We start from the raw sequence: 20,140 nt of genomic DNA, 5'->3' as shown, positions 1-20,140 counted from the left end.
TTTTACTCGTTTGCTGGTTGCCTTCAAGGCCAGAGGTTTAATCCTCTTGATAATTTTAAACGTATCGTAGTTTTAGCAGCTCTCTGTACTACATACGGCTTTTTGTTAATTAACGGCCAATCTTGGAGTTAGGCACTTGATTATTAATCCAAAGTTAGTTTAGTTAGAGTTTTAGTTAATATTTTTATATTCTTACGTTCAGACCAGAAGTGGCTGGTCTCTGTATTCCGAAGTCCGGAAATCTCTGTAAAGATAGAAAAAATAAAGGATTTCCGATACCCTTCCTGTGTGTATTGTCTACTTCACAATTTATTGAACATACCTTTAGTAAGCTCCCTGTTCCGAGTCAGGACAGTTAATGTTTCCAAAGCAAGTAAAGAGGAACACAAGTCCTGATATCCTAAGGAGAACGTATCAGTCTTATAAGACCGATTGTCTAATATGGTTATCAAATCCTACACGTAGACAGGAATAAAACTTTTCAAAAAGTGGAAACGTTAGTTTTTGTGAAAAACATCATACTCCAAACATTTTGAATGATAGGAGAAGAAATCAAAGATGAAAAAGAACAGTGCCCTGAGAAATTCTAAAAAAATTGGATGTATGGCAGTCTTCTGTTGAATTTAATTCTTTAACTCCTCTCACATCACTTACAGACTCATTGCCTAGTGTGTTTCTTGAGACAGGGTTCGTAACTAATAAACCCTCATAACGTCTTGAATACTTAAAACTGCAATCGCTAATAGAATACATTTTGAGGCTGTTAGGATGTATACAGATAACAGTAAAAATGAACATGAACAGACTAGTAACGGTTATTTTATTAAATTTTCGCGGACAGGTAATATCTATCAAGGGCGGAAATAACAAATTCTGTTTCGTTTTCAGATGTGAATTGATAGCTGTTAATATGGGTCTGGATTGGTCTGGAGCCGTAAAACGGTCAATCGCCGTTTTACGGCTCTCTCTCACCACCTAACACAGTTTCTAATTATCAAATCGCTTTTCTATAAAGCTTTAAATTAGCAAATTAAAACACTTTCTGAAAGAAGTTCACTCCAGAAAGAAAATAAATCTTTATTTTAACAATATTGATCTCTTTCATTCCAAGAATTCTTTAACAATGCAAAAAGCTAGATTTGTTGTAAAAATTGGAAACTTCATAAACAAGCCCCTTTGGTTTGTGTCAGCCTTTTATGTATAATAAGAATTAATTAATATTTTAATGTCCTTTTCTTAATATGTTACTGCTATACGAAAATTTTCGGTGCAGAAGTACATAAATCCGGAATTATACCTGTAACCGCGAAATGAAAATTTACAAAGCTCTTTTAGAATTTTATAGTTAGAGTATAAACACATTTCACATTCGTTGATGTAATACTTTACGATGTTTTTCAAGACAAAAATATGTATATAAAAATATAAAAATCTCTTTCATAAATATTTATCAAAATTAAAAAAAAAAGAGAAATTTAAAAGTGTGACTGTATATTTTACTCTGTCACTGAATAATAAAATATACATTTTAAGGCTCCTTGAAAATTTAATAAACCGTTTTATCAGAATCTTAAACAGCTATCTCATTAGAACGGTATTTTGTAAAAATAGGATATGTCCAAAACGTGATGTGTAACTAATATCACTTCACTCTTTTAAGTTAAAACGTTTTTTTTTTTTTTACTCAATAAATTAGGTGTTTTTTTCTGTAAATGGAATAAAGTTCTTAACACATTTCCAATAAGTAATGTTAGCTGTCTTTGCATTCTATCATTTTTGCCAAAGCTAATAACTCTATTCATCAAGTAGTAAATCAGGGCTGAATTGAAAATTCTAAGAAATCAGGAAAATGTTTTTAAAACTTCTGAAATGTCTAGATTTTTATGCAGTCTCGCAGTATCTCTATTTTTATCCCAGTGAAATTTACTCTGTTTATTATAAATAAAAAATGCCAAGACCTTTGACCACCTTTCGAGAAAAGTGGAACAGTGTATTTAATAAACACACGACTTTCTAATACGGCCTATTAAATTTTACACATACTTTGCTATACTACACTTTCCTCGATTTGCTGGAATTAATTTAAATGTTTCCTTGAGGCAAGTTAACAATCAAAACTATTAAATACACTGTTCCACTTTTCTCGAAAGGTGGTCAAAGGTCTTGGCATTTTTTATTTATATTAAACAGAGTAAATTTCACTCGGATAAAAATACAGATACTGCGAGACTGCATAAAAATCTAGACATTTCAGAAGTTTTGAAAACATTTTCCTGATTTCTTAGAATTTTCAATTCAGCCCTGATTTACTACTTGATGAATAGAGTTATTAGCTTTGGTAAAAATGATAGAATGCAAAGACAGCTAACATTACTTATTGGAAATGTGTTAAGAACTTTATTCCATTTACAGAAAAAAACACCTAATTTATTGAGTAAAAAAAAAAAACGTTTTATCTTAAAAGAGTGAAGTGATATTAGTTACACATCACGTTTTGGATATATCCTATTTTTACAAAATACCGTTCTAATGAGATAGCTGTTTAAGATTCTGATAAAACGGTTTATTAAATTTTCAAGGAGCCTTAAAATGTATATTTTATTATTCAGTGACAGAGTAAAATATACAGTCACACTTTTAAATTTCTCTTTTTTTTTAAATTTTGATAAATATTTATGAAAGAGATTTTTTATTTGCGTTGTCTTGAAAAACATCGTAAAGTATTACATCAACGAATGTGAAATGTGTTTATACTCTAACTATAAAATTCTAAAAGAGCTTTGTAAATTTTCATTTCGCGGTTACAGGTATAATTCCGGATTTATGTCCTTGTGCACCGAAAATTTTCGTATAGCAGTAACATATTAAGAAAAGGACATTAAAATATTAATTAATTATTATTATACATAAAAGGCTGCAACAAACCAAAGGGGCCTGTTTATGAAGTTTCCAATTTTTACAACAAGTCTAGCTTTTTGCATTGTTAAAGAATTCTTGGAATGAAAGGGATCAATATTGTTGGATCAATATTGTTAAAATAAAGATTTATTTTCTTTCTGGAGTGAACTGCTTTCAGAAAGTGTTTTAATTTGCTAATTTAAAGCTTTATAGAAAAGCGATTTGATAATTAGAAACTGTGTTAGGTGGTGAGAGAGAGCCGTAAAACGGCGATTACTGTGCATAATGCATGGACTGAAAAGTAAAATAATTTTCTTATATTTTTTCTTGATACCAACAGCGATTGTGGTTTTCGTGCCAACGAATGCTTTGGCTCCCAGCGTTTTTAACTATCTTGGATTGAAGGCAAGTTGTATGCTTATATTGTTTTATATGGCAATGTTTTATGTATTTATTTATGCAAATAGAAGTAATAAAACTTATACATATAATTTTAAACACAATGAAAATAGGAATTTTGATGCAACACACAATATTCTGGATATATCAATGTTGCCAACTAAGAAACGTATTAGACGAGAAAACGATATTCTTCTTAGTAACATTTCTACGGAATGTGTTGTATATTATCAAGATAGAAAAATCTCACAAGAAATTTCTGCTGTTAAGGAAAATGAAGACAATTTTGGTAAAATACTCCGCGGGAACGAAATGAAAACTGATGAAAGTGCAAAAGTAATTAATGTCGATTCAAATGATAGCATTAGAAGCTTTTTGATAGAAACAAGAGAAACACTTGTAGGCCGATATCCAGAAATTTCGGATGAAAAGAAATCTCGTATCCAATGTAGGATTCCATTGGGGTATAAGGAGATAAGCATGAGCCCAATCTGCATTACTAAAATGAACCAGCAAGATGACATTAATTTAATAGATCTATGGACAGAATGTGATACAACTCTTTTCTGTGCAAACAGTGAAATTCCTCCAAACAGCAAGATTGGATGTTCTGAAAAAAGCGTATTAACAACGATTAAAGAAGACATTACACGTGAAATCTACAATGATCTACCGGACTTTAATGAAAATGTTATCAATGGCGAAGGATTGAAAAGTAATTCATTTCTTGGATCTGACTATACTGAATCGCAAGAAGTCGCTGATATAGATGCTGAAAACTGTGAAGTACCAAATAATCAAGACGCACAAAATGAAACATCCACTGAGAGTGAATCTGATAGCACAGGCGAGAATTCCCTTGAGAAATGTGAGAAGAGCATCAACACAAATAGTGGAGATACACACAATCAAATTTCTAGTAATTTAGCCGATCTATCGACAGATAACGTTAGAATGGATTCCTGTGACACTAGTCATTTTACGACTAATAGTGGAATTGACCCTTTTCGAAGTGGCACAGTAACAATGGAAGAAAACGTCAATCACGTAATTTCCAATATATTGCCAAATTCTGGCGATAATGTCCTTAACAATGAAAAACATGAATACACTGAACGAAACTTAAACGAAAACGACGAACAAAATAAGACGGATCTTTCTGTCGACAAATATCTGGAACAACGAGAAACTCACCTAGCGACAATGAAACGTAAAGGAAATGTTGCAAATGATTATTATGTTTCTTCTCAGAACAGAAGAAATAATGTCATTTTTAAAGCACTAGAAGGACACGCACCTGTACTTATTTCTCTGTATATCACTGGCATTTGTGCTGGATACTGCATTGGAAGCTTGTTGAAGAAATGAAATGACTTTTAAACTACCATTTTTATGTACATAAAATACGTCTCATTAATACATTCAAAGAGAAAGAAAACCAAATTAAAGAAAATAAACTTTTTAAAACATACGTATTGACGGAAAGTTTTAACTTTTAATGTAGTTTTCTCAAATATATTAGAATTGTTTTCTCAAAATTAGAAAGAGTTCGGAATAAATGCATTTATTAATACTTGTTCGAGAATGTTATTTACGTATTTGTGTACCTTGCTCAATAGAACATAAAATTACATTTCATTTAAATTTGTCTTTCATAAAAAAGTAGATGCATATAAGGTTTACACTATTTCTCATTAAATTCACAACTTTCTTCTCATTTTACAGAAAGAAACGTTTTGGTCAAGAATAAGTATAAAATATGTGAAATACAAAGTTAGAAATATATGAGGAAAAATGGCTAATATTTTAAGTGCTAATTTAAATAGAATTATGTTATGTTTAGGAAAACGGATTTCAAACTTAGCGGATCTTATTTTCAAATTTCAAACGGATTCAAATTTAAATTTATTTTAATTTCTAAGTTAAACTTATTTAACCCTATTATTAAGATTTAAGCGAAGTTTCGATAAATGTGTGCATTAAATACTTAGAAGGTTTTAAATAACCTATTTATTAGAGCTTAAGAAAATGTACAGATTTCGGCTTCAAATTTAATTCTCCGCCATTTGTATGATTTAAATAAAAGAAATATAAATTAAGAAATTTAAATGGAGACATAGTTTGAGACTACACTATAACATTAGCAAAGGCAATGCAAATATGCGTACATTTCGTGCCATTATTTTCAAAAGCACTCGTGTTTTATTATCTGATATTACTTTATCCTGTTCTCCACAACTACATTAAATGATGGAAAAAAATACCGTGTTCATCCAACACCTTTTTCGCGAATGGTGATCATAGTGGTCCTGTCCAGGCATATTCTTCTCTGCCGTTCCATGTCTGATCCGCACCGATTTTCCGCTATATTTCAGTGTTTCGTGGAGCTATGGAACTATTCTTGATAAAATGTTGTCTTATTCTTCTTCTTCCTACTAACCCTTGTTATCAGAATAAGATCAAATGCATGAGTTCATTCGCCTTCATAACTTCCAATACGAAATTATGTCTCTTCAGCAGATCTTCACGCACCAATGCAGCACCATTAAGGGGACCTTATGCAGTAGCTTGATGGTTTTTTACATTTGACGCAAGTTGGAGATATTTTAGTACTACGGAAATACCTCAGGCAAAGAAAATACCCCGAAAACAACCGAGTAAGAGCTGTTTTGTCCTACCTCTCACAGATGAAACCACGAACAGTACCAAGACCTGCACTACGATACTGTATAGTAATACTACAAAACTGTGGGAACTTGTCTAGAAGCATTTCTAACGCTAGAACAGCCGAATTTCAGACTAACCGAAAACCGCCATTAGGGGTCAATTTGACCCTCATAAGAAATGTAAATAGAAACACAGCAAATGATTGAAATGACCACGTAAAAGAGTTTTTAGAGGTTTTTATTTATTTTATATACTTTAGAATTTTTTTCGTGCAATTAGCGCGAATTAGCACATATCTTTCAACGTAAGATTACAAAAACAAAAACAAAATCTTTGAAAAACAAACAAAAGATAGAAATGCAAAAAGAGGAAAATAGAACATATGCAAAAAATTACAAAAAAACATAAATTGGGAATAAACAGGCAATGTTTTCCAAAGTTTGTTATACATTACCGCAGGTGATACAATATGAACGCTTGACAGTGACAGCAACACATTTACCACAAATTGGTTTCTGGCATCCCTTACAGCTGACAACAGTCTTGTTTTGTCCCTTGCAACTTTAAAATGCACATTTCTTTCCTTTAAGTGTCTGTATTTGAGCAATTGGGGGGCATCTGTTGCGTAGTGCACCAACTCGTAGTTCTTCCACGAGTGCAAGAGTAAATTATCGACGTGAAATAGAGGTGCCCAAGGATTCTTTGAATATAATCCAAGCATTGAGTTCAGCAATGTCAAGGACGTTGTAGAAAACATGTACAGGGCACCTGCGACTTCAACTACTTGTACTATATTTCCTCAGCATCTGATCTGCGACATCAATGCCACATTTTGTACTGTTGTAGTAAGTGACAGTGTTCGGTTTTTCTTTATGCTGTCGTCAACAAGCACATTACTGTACGTCGTGCTCAGAATCACGACATTAGTTTTGCTCTTGCACCTATATACTGTGAGTGTTTTGTCTCCATTTTTCAGTGCAAAAGATGAATATCGTGCTGAAGAAGTTTCACGAGCAATGGGGGTAATTCTCGCTTATTCAGAAGCATCGTCCCCACAATTGTGGTTTATTTCGCAGAAAGTTCATCTGCAAGTTTCACAGAAGTAAAAAAATTGGCAGTTGTGACACTGAGTCCGGAGTTTAGATGTTGTTGCAGTAATTTGAGAACTACACTTTCTCCAAGTTGTAAATTAGTTGGTCGTTCTTCATCCCTGCCCAGATAAGGATAACCATTCAAAACATATTTGGATTTTATATCAGTTGCTAGCCAGAATTTGATGCCAAACTCGTCCTGTTTATTCGCCATATACTGAATAAATCTACATCTTGGTTTACAAGGCAACAATTGTTTATCAACGGTTATTTCTGATCCAGGAGTATAGCATAAATAACAGTTTTCCATTAGCTTGTACCAGGTTACAGAAGCGAGAGCAAATTTGTTAGTGGCGAGATGATCAGCTCTGGTGCTTCGGACATCTGAGAATCTGAGATACCGAATACTTTCACGGAACTGATTGCGTGACATTGTTTCTTTGAACACAGGTGGTCCTCAGTTCTTGTTCCACAAATCATCTGCACAAAGTTTTGAATGGCCTAGTGCTCCTAGTGTCGTTTTTCTTATGAGGGTCAAAATGACCCCAGTTGGCTGTTTTAAGTATATCTGCGATTATTTGTTTAAATAATTAAGGTAGAAATATGAAAACTTGGCATTGTATACTTGGAAACATTTTAGAAAAAGTAAAAAAATATCAGCTTCGAAGCTCAGCTGTATGTTAAAAAAAAACGCGTAAATTGGAAAAAAAGGTCAAAATGACCCCAACGGCGCTTCTGGTGTTAATTAAAGCATGTCTTTTAAAGCATAATTCAAGGCATGACAAAGCTTCAGCATAAACCTGATTCTTAGCAGCCCCTCCGTTTCTAGTCTAGCAGCTATATTATTAAAATTACAGATTTACATGAGATGATAACCATTGTAGATGGAGGAATGTGGAATGGAACAAAGTCTTGAGTTTTCGATACCTCTAAATCCTTTCAGCTCTCTAAAACTTCTCCAACCATGTAGGTATTAGATTACACTTTGGCAGTCCGCATTTCACGACATAAATATCGATCTAAAACAAAGCCATATAAATAAAGCCCTATAAATAGCATTCAAAAGCCATATCAATAGCTATTATTTCACATCTGAAAACGAAAGACAAATTGTTATTTACGCCCTTGAGAGATATCACCTTCCCGCGAAAGTTTAAGAACATCACCGCTACCAGGCTGTTCATGTTCATTATTACTGCCATCTCTATATCTCACAACAGCCGCAACAGGTATTTTATTAGCCATTTCCGGTCATAAGTACTCAAGATGTAATCAGAATTTATTAGTCCATAATCCTGTATGAAAACACTCACCAGACAATGAGTCCATAAGAGTTGCGATACGTTATACAGAATTAAATTCGACAGAAGATGGCCATACTTCGAATCCTTTATCGTTTCTCAGAGGACTGTTCCTTTTAATCTTTGATTTCTTCTCCGATCATTCAAAATGTTAAGAGTATGATGTTCATAACGAAAATTAGAGAGCTTGCTAAAATATATTTTAAGATTAAAGATACTTCTCATCTTCAAGCATTGTAAATCGGATTGGTAGAGAAAGAGTTCAGCTGTAGTAGTCTTGGAAAAACGCTTAACAAGGCGTGCTGCAGTCAGTTGTAACGTTTCCAATTTTAAAAAATTAGAAGATTTTTAAAAATTTATATCCGAGGCTACATGTAGGATTTGAAAACCATATTAGAGAATCGGTCTAATAGATTTAAGAGGATTAAACCTGAGTGTTGATCACCAGCAAAATCTTGAATATTCAACATTAATTCGATGATACTGAATTCGATATTGTCAATGTTCGGACCACTGCACCAAAGTTGAATATCGTCAGCAAGTAAGCCAATTATGAAATCACGAGTAATAACAAATTCCAGACCGGAAATGTATGATGCAAAGTTGCTGGGACTAAATACAATGAAAATTTTGTTTCGACAACTAGATTCCGTCATCTTCTCTGAATTTCTTCCTCCTTTCATAGACGCGTGATGTTTTAAATTTTCATCGCACTTCTTCAATTTCAAGAGTTCACTTCATACCAGAATTTCGTGCAACTGTCCAGCTGTTCCAATACCTACGGGTTCTTCATGAACTATAGCTTTGTGAGGTTTTCGCCTTTGGTTGACCTTTTACTTAAGAAATTTAAATGGAGACATAGTTTGAAACTACAATATCACACTCGTCATTTTACGACTAATAGTGGAAATGACTCTTTTCGAAGTGACACAGTAACAACGGAAGAAAACGCCACTCACATAGTTTCCAATATACTGCCTGATTCTGGCGATAATTTCCTTAAGAAAGACAAACATGAATACTCTGAACGAAACTTAAACGATGACAAAGGACAAAATAAGACGGATCTTTCTGTCGACTAATATCTGCAACAACCAGAAACTGACCAATCGACGACGAAAGGTAAAGGGAGTGTTCCAAATGATTATTAAGTTACCTCTCTGAACAGAAGAAATAATGTTATTTTTAAAGCAAAAGAAAGACATGCACGTCTAGTTCTTTCTCTGTATATCACTGGCATTTCAATTTTAGGATTTAGAAAATAGGTCTCATTACTGCCATTATTTTCAAATAAATCAAACTGCCACTCATGTTTTATTATCTGAGAATCATTCATTCTCTTCTCCACAACTACATTCCATGTTGGAAAAAATATCGTGTTCATCCTACAACTTTTTCGCGAATGCTGATCCTACTGGTCCTGTCCAGGCATATTCTTCTTTCCCGCCGATTTTCGCTATCTTTCTGTGTTGTGTGGAGCTATGGAACTATTCTTGGTAAACTATTGCGTTATTCTTCTTCTTTCTACTAATCCCTCTTATCTGAACAAGTTCAAATCCCTGAGTTCATTTGCCTTCATAACTTCCAACACAAATTTATGTCTCTTGAGCAGATCTTCACGCACCAATGCAGTACCACTAAAGGGACCTTAGTCAGTAGCTTGCTGATTTTCTACATTTGACGCATCGTGCTAAGAAAATACCCTGAAAACAACCAAGTAAGAGCTGTTTTATCCTACCTCTCGCAGGTGAAACCAAGAACAGTACCAGGACCTGCATTACTATACCATGAGTCTGTCGGAACTTGTCTGGAAGAATTCTTAATTAAAGTATGTTCTTTAAAGCATAGTTCAAGGCATGTCAAACCTTCAGCATAAACCTGAGGCTTGAAAGTCCCCTCCGTTTCTAGTCTAAGAGCTATATTGTTATATTACAGATTTACATGAGATGAAAACCACTGTAGATGGAGGAATATGGAATGCGACAAAATCTTGACTTTTCGATACCTCTAAATCATTTCAACTCTCTAATACTTTTCCAACTATGTAGGTATTAGATTACACTTCGGCTGTCCACATTTCCCTAGATAACTGTCGGTCTAAAACACAATCCAGACCCATATTAACAGCTATCAATTCACATCTGAAAACGAAACAGAATTTGTTATTTCCGCCCTTGATAGATATTACCTGTCCGCGAAAATTTAATAAAATAACCGTTACTAGTCTGTTCATGTTCATTTTTACTGCGATCTGTATATATCCTAACAGCCTTAAAATGTATTCTATTAGCGATTGCAGTTTTAAGTATTCAAGACGTTATGAGGGTTTATTAGTTACGAACCCTGTCTGAAGAAACACACTAGGCAATGAGTCTGTAAGTGATGTGAGAGGTGTTAAAGAATTAAATTCAACAGAAGACTGCCATACATCCAATTTTTTTAGAATTTCTCAGGGCACTGTTCTTTTTCATCTTTGATTTCTTCTCCTATCATTCAAAATGTTTGGAGTATGATGTTCTTCACAAAAACTAACGTTTCCACTTTTTGAAACGTTTTATTCCTATCTACGTGTAGGATTTGATAACCATATTAGACAATCGGTCTTATAAGACTGATACGTTCTCCTTAGGATATCAGGACTTGTGTTCCTCTTTACTTGCTTTGGAAATATTAACTGTCCTGACTCGGAACAGGGAGCTTACTAAAGGTATGTTCAATTAATTGTGAAGTAGACAATACACATAGGAAGGGTATCGGAAATACTTTAATTTTTATATCTTTACAGAGATTTCCAGACTTCGGAATACAGAGACCAACCACTTCTGGTCTGAACGTAAGAATATAAAAATATTAACTAAAACTCCAACTAAACTAACTTTGGATTAATAATCAAGTGCCTAACTCCAAGATTGGCCGTTAATTAACAAAAAGCCGTATGTAGTACAGAGAGCTGCTAAAACTACGATAATTATCATTATCGTAGTTTAAAATTATCAAGAGGATTAAACCTCTGGCCTTGAAGGCAACCAGCAAACGAGTAAAACTACTATGGCAAGCGGCCTGCTTCTAATAACTCCTTCCTCTGTCTTGCTTGGCAAAAAACCACAACTTAAGTACTTGGCGTTAGCAAGACAAATTTGCATAAATAAGTTAAAGCTTTAAATTCTGGCCGGAAGTAGAAAATAAGAAGTGATAGTAAAGATTTAAAATAAAATAAACGTTAGTAAAACTTAGGATCCTTACAAAAATCTTGTCGTCAGTTGCAGCCGAACATAAAGTTCAAAATATTTACTCCCTTTCTAGCCTTACATAAAAGTCGACCAATGGGCTTATAACACGCGATTTCAGAGTCAAGGGCAAAACGAAGGATTTTGGAATTCCTGTCAGCTTGTAAGATGTGACCATTTAAGGAAATGTGTCGGACTCTAACAATATAGACGTGTTTTTGTTATAAACAACCCAGTAATAGAGTTAAGAGTATTAAAACTGAACTTGTGATTACCCGGAAAATCCTGAATTTGCAACATTAAATTGCTTATACTGGACTCGTTATTGTCAATGTTTGGACAACTACACCAAAGTAGAATGTCATCAACAAGTAAACCAATTATGAAATCACGAGTAATAACAAATTCCATGAGTATAATACAAAGGTGCTGGCACTAAATAGAATGAAAATTTTTTGCGACAACTACATCCCACCATCTCGGCTAAATTTCTTCTTCCTTTCATAGATGTGTGATGTTTTAAATTTGCATCGTACTTCTTTAATTTCAAGAGTTCATTTCATAGCAGAATTTTGTGCAACTGTCCAACTGTTCCTATACCTACGGGTTCTTCATGGCACTGTTGCTTTGTGGGCTTTTCTGCCTTGTACTTGAAGCTTCCTTGGCCTTGATTTGAGTGGTTTTGACGTCTGCTAAGTACTTGTTCTTCTCTCTGAATCCTTGAACATCGTTTGGAGTCTTTCATGCTCTCTTTGACCTCTCCACCTCGTCTGTAGATTTTCTTTTAGAAATTATATCAAATGTTGGATTTTTGCTCTATTTACTTCCCTGGCCAACATTTTTATTTCTCTAGACGGTTTCTTTAGACATAGTTGTAACTACTGCGGCCACCGTTTAGATAATTTGTTACATAATGGCAAATGAATTGTAAATATATCTCTATGAACGGGCTCTGTAATATTTTCCTGTGATCGAGAAGGGAATCATTTGGTCAGTAACCAACTGTTGACCGTTTACGGAAAAAAATACATTTGAACTCCGAAGTCAAATAGAAATTTACTTAAAATGAATCTGGAACTAGTTTCACGGATGCCCTTCGAATAAATCCTAATTAACCACTTTTAGAAATGGCAAAGTAGCCCAAAATATAAAGGCCAAACTAAATATCCCCGATAAAAAAGTCTAGGACCAAACAGCCGATGACAAAATAACCCATAAATTTAGCGTAAGTCCAAGCCTTCAGAATTTGGTTCTGTGAATAAATTTTAGATTTTTTAGTATCTAAATATATGCCGGCGATATAAAAACGTGCCACGACCTCTCTGCATAAATCAGAAGTTATATGTTGCATGAAAATACATCATAAAGAAAACTTACGTGGACAACACACGACTTTCTAATACGGCCTATTAAATTTTACACATACTTTGCTGTACTACACTTTCCTCGATTTGCTGGAATTAATTTAAATGTTTCCTTGAGGCAAGTTAACAATCAAAACTATTAAATACACTGTTCCACTTTTCTCGAAAGGTGGTCAAAGGTCTTGGCATTTTTTATTTATAATAAACAGAGTAAATTTCACTGGGATAAAAATACAGATACTGCGAGACTGCATAAAAATCTAGACATTTCAGAAGTTTTGAAAACATTTTCCTGATTTCTTAGAATTTTCAATTCAGCCCTGATTTACTACTTGATGAATAGAGTTATTAGCTTTGACTAAAATGATAGAATGCAAAGACAGCTAATATTACTTATTGGAAATGTGTTAAGAACTTTACTCCATTTACAGAAAAAATCACCTAATTTATTAAGTAAAAAAAACGTTTCAACTTAAAAGAGTGAAGTGATATAAGTTACACATCACGTTTTGGACATATCCTATTTTTACAAAATACCGTTCTAATGAGATAGCTGTTTAAGATTCTGATAAAACGGTTTATTAAATTTTCAAGGAGCCTTAAAATGTATATTTTATTATTCAGTGACAGAGTAAAATATACAGTCACACTTTTAAATTTCTCTTTTTTTTTTAATTTTGATAAATATTTATGAAAGAGATTTTTATATTTTTATATACATATTTTTGTCTTGAAAAACATCGTAAAGTATTACATCAACGAATGTGAAATGTGTTTATACTCTAACTATAAAATTCTAAAAGAGCTTTGTAAATTTTCATTTCGCGGTTACAGGTATAATTCCGGATTTATGTACTTCTGCACCGAAAATTTTCGTATAGCAGTAACATATTAAGAAAAGGACATTAAAATATTAATTAATTATTATTATACATAAAAGGCTGACACAAACCAAAGGGGCTTGTTTATGAAGTTTCCAATTTTTACAACAACTCTAGCTTTTTGCATTGTTAAAGAATTCTTGGAATGAAAGAGATCAATATTGTTAAAATAAAGATTTATTTTCTTTCTGGAGTGAACTTCTTTCAGAAAGTGTTTTAATTTGCTAATTTAAAGCTTTATAGATAAGCGATTTGATAATTAGAAACTGTGTTAGGTGGTGAGAGAGAGCCGTAAAACGGCGATTGCTGTGCATAATGCATGGACTGAAAAGTAAAATAATTTTCGTATATTTTTTCTTGATACCAACAGCGATTGTGGTTTTCGTGCCAACGAATGCTTTGGCTCCCAGCGTTTTTAACTATCTTGGATTGAAGGCAAGTTGTATGCTTATATTGTTTTATATGGCAATGTTTTATGTATTTATTTATTTATTTATGCAAATAGAAGTAATAAAACTTATACATATAATTTTAAACACAATGAAAATAGGAATTTTGATGCAACACACAATATTCTGGATATATCAATGTTGCCAACTAAGAAACGTATTAGACGAGAAAACGATATTCTTCTTAGTAACATTTCTACGGAATGTGATGTATATTATCAAGATAGAAAAATCTCACAAGAAATTTCTGCTGTTAAGGAAAATAAAGACAATTTTGGTAAAATACTTCGCGGGAACGAAATCAAAACTGATGAAAGTGCAAAAGTAATTAATGTCGATTCAAATGATAGCATTAGAAGCTTTTTGATAGAAACAAGAGAAACACTTGTAGACCGATATCCAGAAATTTCGGATGAAAAGAAATCTCGTATCCAATGTAGGATTCCATTGGGGTATAAGGAGATAAGCATGAGCCCAATCAGCATTACTAAAATGAACCAGCAAGATGACATTAATTTAATAGATCTATGGACAGAATGTGATACAACTCTTTTCTCTGCAAACAGTGAAATTCCTCCAAACAGCAAGATTGGATGTTCTGAAAAAAGCGTATTAACAACGATTAAAGAAGACATTACACGTGAAATCTACAATGATCTACCGGACTTTAATGAAAATGTTATCAATGGCGAAGGATTGAAAAGTAATTCATTTCTTGGATCTGACTATACTGAATCGCAAGAAGTCGCTGATATAGATGCTGAAAACTGTGAAGTACCAAATAATCAAGACGCACAAAATGAAACATCCACTGAGAGTGAATCTGATAGCACAGGCGAGAATTCCCTTGAGAAATGTGAGAAGAGCATCAACACAAATAGTGGAGATACACACAATCAAATTTCTAGTAATTTAGCCGATCTATCGACAGATAACGTTAGAATGGATTCCTGTGACACTAGTCATTTTACGACTAATAGTGGAATTGACCCTTTTCGAAGTGGCACAGTAACAATGGAAGAAAACGTCAATCACGTAATTTCCAATATATTGCCAAATTCTGGCGATAATGTCCTTAACAATGAAAAACATGAATACACTGAACGAAACTTAAACAAATAAACAACGACAAAATAAGACGGATCTTTCTGTCGACAAATATCTGGAACAACGAGAAACTCACCTAGCGACAATGAAACGTAAAGGAAATGTTGCAAATGATTATTATGTTTCTTCTCAGAACAGAAGAAATAATGTCATTTTTAAAGCACTAGAAGGACACGCACCTGTACTTATTTCTCTGTATATCACTGGCATTTGTGCTGGATACTGCATTGGAAGCTTGTTGAAGAAATGAAATGACTTTTAAACTACCATTTTTATGTACATAAAATACGTCTCATTAATACATTCAAAGAGAAAGAAAACCAAATTAAAGAAAATAAACTTTTTAAAACATACGTATTGACGGAAAGTTTTAACTTTTAATGTAGTTTTCTCAAATATATTAGAATTGTTTTCTCAAAATTAGAAAGAGTTCGGAATAAATGCATTTATTAATACTTGTTCGAGAATGTTATTTACGTATTTGTGTACCTTGCTCAATAGAACATAAAATTACATTTCATTTAAATTTGTCTTTCATAAAAAAGTAGATGCATATAAGGTTTACACTATTTCTCATTAAATTCACAACTTTCTTCTCATTTTACAGAAAGAAACGTTTTGGTCAAGAATAAGTATAAAATATGTGAAATACAAAGTTAGAAATATATGAGGAAAAATGGCTAATATTTTAAGTGCTAATTTAAATAGAATTATGTTATGTTTAGGAAAACGGATTTCAAACTTAGCGGATCTTATTTTCAAATTTCAAACGGATTCAAATTTAAATTTATTTTAATTTCTAAGTTAAACTTATTTAACCCTATTATTAAGATTTAAGCGAAGTTTCGATAAATGTGTGCATTAAATACTTAGAAGGTTTTAAATAACCTATTTATTAGAGCTTAAGAAAATGTACAGATTTCGGCTTCAAATTTAATTCTCCGCCATTTGTATGATTTAAATAAAAGAAATATAAATTAAGAAATTTAAATGGAGACATAGTTTGAGACTACACTATAACATTAGCAAAGGCAATGCAAATATGCGTACATTTCGTGCCATTATTTTCAAAAGCACTCGTGTTTTATTATCTGATATTACTTTATCCTGTTCTCCACAACTACATTAAATGATGGAAAAAAATACCGTGTTCATCCAACACCTTTTTCGCGAATGGTGATCATAGTGGTCCTGTCCAGGCATATTCTTCTCTGCCGTTCCATGTCTGATCCGCACCGATTTTCCGCTATATTTCAGTGTTTCGTGGAGCTATGGAACTATTCTTGATAAAATGTTGTCTTATTCTTCTTCTTCCTACTAACCCTTGTTATCAGAATAAGATCAAATGCATGAGTTCATTCGCCTTCATAACTTCCAATACGAAATTATGTCTCTTCAGCAGATCTTCACGCACCAATGCAGCACCATTAAGGGGACCTTATGCAGTAGCTTGATGGTTTTTTACATTTGACGCAAGTTGGAGATATTTTAGTACTACGGAAATACCTCAGGCAAAGAAAATACCCCGAAAACAACCGAGTAAGAGCTGTTTTGTCCTACCTCTCACAGATGAAACCAAGAACAGTACCAAGACCTGCACTACGATACTGTATAGTAATACTACAAAACTGTGGGAACTTGTCTAGAAGCATTTCTAACGCTAGAACAGCCGAATTTCAGACTAACCGAAAACCGCCATTAGGGGTCAATTTGACCCTCATAAGAAATGTAAATAGAAACACAGCAAATGATTGAAATGACCACGTAAAAGAGTTTTTAGAGGTTTTTATTTATTTTATATACTTTAGAATTTTTTTTCGTGCAATTAGCGCGAATTAGCACATATCTTTCAACGTAAGATTACAAAAACAAAAACAAAATCTTTGAAAAACAAACAAAAGATACAAATGCAAAAAGAGGAAAATAGAACATATGCAAAAAATTACAAAAAAACATAAATTGGGAATAAACAGGCAATGTTTTCCAAAGTTTGTTATACATTACCACAGGTGATACAATATGAACGCTTGACAGTGACAGCAACACATTTACCACAAATTGGTTTCTGGCATCCCTTACAGCTGACAACAGTCTTGTTTTGTCCCTTGCAACTTTAAAATGCACATTTCTTTCCTTTAAGTGTCTGTATTTGAGCAATTGGGGGGCATCTGTTGCGTAGTGCACCAACTCGTAGTTCTTCCACGAGTGCAAGAGTAAATTATCGACGTGAAATAGAGGTGCCCAAGGATTCTTTGAATATAATCCAAGCATTGAGTTCAGCAATGTCAAGGACGTTGTAGAAATCATGTACAGGGCACCTGCGACTTCAACTACTTGTACTATATTTCCTCAGCATCTGATCTGCGACATCAATGCCACATTTTGTACTGTTGTAGTAAGTGACAGTGTTCGGTTTTTCTTTATGCTGTCGTCAACAAGCACATTACTGTACGTCGTGCTCAGAATCACGACATTAGTTTTGCTCTTGCACCTATATACTGTGAGTGTTTTGTCTCCATTTTTCAGTGCAAAAGATGAATATCGTGCTGAAGAAGTTTCACGAGCAATGGGGGTAATTCTCGCTTATTCAGAAGCATCGTCCCCACAATTGTGGTTTATTTCGCAGAAAGTTCATCTGCAAGTTTCACAGAAGTAAAAAAATTGGCAGTTGTGACACTGAGTCCGGAGTTTAGATGTTGTTGCAGTAATTTGAGAACTACACTTTCTCCAAGTTGTAAATTAGTTGGTCGTTCTTCATCCCTGCCCAGATAAGGATAACCATTCAAAACATATTTGGATTTTATATCAGTTGCTAGCCAGAATTTGATGCCAAACTCGTCCTGTTTATTCGCCATATACTGAATAAATCTACATCTTGGTTTACAAGGCAACAATTGTTTATCAACGGTTATTTCTGATCCAGGAGTATAGCATAAATAACAGTTTTCCATTAGCTTGTACCAGGTTACAGAAGCGAGAGCAAATTTGTTAGTGGCGAGATGATCAGCTCTGGTGCTTCGGACATCTGAGAATCTGAGATACCGAATACTTTCACGGAACTGATTGCGTGACATTGTTTCTTTGAACACAGGTGGTCCTCAGTTCTTGTTCCACAAATCATCTGCACAAAGTTTTGAATGGCCTAGTGCTCCTAGTGTCGTTTTTCTTATGAGGGTCAAAATGACCCCAGTTGGCTGTTTTAAGTATATCTGCGATTATTTGTTTAAATAATTAAGGTAGAAATATGAAAACTTGGCATTGTATACTTGGAAACATTTTAGAAAAAGTAAAAAAATATCAGCTTCGAAGCTCAGCTGTATGTTAAAAAAAAAACGCGTAAATTGGAAAAAAAGGTCAAAATGACCCCAACGGCGCTTCTGGTGTTAATTAAAGCATGTCTTTTAAAGCATAATTCAAGGCATGACAAAGCTTCAGCATAAACCTGATTCTTAGCAGCCCCTCCGTTTCTAGTCTAGCAGCTATATTATTAAAATTACAGATTTACATGAGATGATAACCATTGTAGATGGAGGAATGTGGAATGGAACAAAGTCTTGAGTTTTCGATACCTCTAAATCCTTTCAGCTCTCTAAAACTTCTCCAACCATGTAGGTATTAGATTACACTTTGGCAGTCCGCATTTCACGACATAAATGTCGATCTAAAACAAAGCCATATAAATAAAGCCCTATAAATAGCATTCAAAAGCCATATCAATAGCTATTATTTCACATCTGAAAACGAAAGACAAATTGTTATTTACGCCCTTGAGAGATATCACCTTCCCGCGAAAGTTTAAGAACATCACCGCTACCAGGCTGTTCATGTTCATTATTACTGCCATCTCTATATCTCACAACAGCCTCAACAGGTATTTTATTAGCCATTTCCGGTCATAAGTATTCAAGATGTAATCAGAATTTATTAGTCCATAATCCTGTATGAAAACACTCACCAGACAATGAGTCCATAAGAGTTGCGATACGTTATACAGAATTAAATTCGACAGAAGATGGCCATACTTCGAATCCTTTATCGTTTCTCAGAGGACTGTTCCTTTTAATCTTTGATTTCTTCTCCGATCATTCAAAATGTTAAGAGTATGATGTTCATAACGAAAATTAGAGAGCTTGCTAAAATATATTTTAAGATTAAAGATACTTCTCATCTTCAAGCATTGTAAATCGGATTGGTAGAGAAAGAGTTCAGCTGTAGTAGTCTTGGAAAAACGCTTAACAAGGCGTGCTGCAGTCAGTTGTAACGTTTCCAATTTTAAAAAATTAGAAGATTTTTAAAAATTTATATCCGAGGCTACATGTAGGATTTGAAAACCATATTAGAGAATCGGTCTAATAGATTTAAGAGGATTAAACCTGAGTGTTGATCACCAGCAAAATCTTGAATATTCAACATTAATTCGATGATACTGAATTCGATATTGTCAATGTTCGGACCACTGCGCCAAAGTTGAATATCGTCAGCAAGTAAGCCAATTATGAAATCACGAGTAATAACAAATTCCAGACCGGAAATGTATGATGCAAAGTTGCTGGGACTAAATACAATGAAAATTTTGTTTCGACAACTAGATTCCGTCATCTTCTCTGAATTTCTTCCTCCTTTCATAGACGCGTGATGTTTTAAATTTTCATCGCACTTCTTCAATTTCAAGAGTTCACTTCATACCAGAATTTCGTGCAACTGTCCAGCTGTTCCAATACCTACGGGTTCTTCATGAACTATAGCTTTGTGAGGT

The sequence above is a fragment of the Stegodyphus dumicola genome, chromosome 7 (genome assembly GCF_044657685.1).
Source record: "Stegodyphus dumicola isolate Sdum_Otavi_A_Nest chromosome 7, ASM4465768v1".
Lineage (NCBI taxonomy): Eukaryota > Metazoa > Arthropoda > Arachnida > Araneae > Eresidae > Stegodyphus > Stegodyphus dumicola.
Note: the sequence above shows the minus strand (reverse complement) of the source record.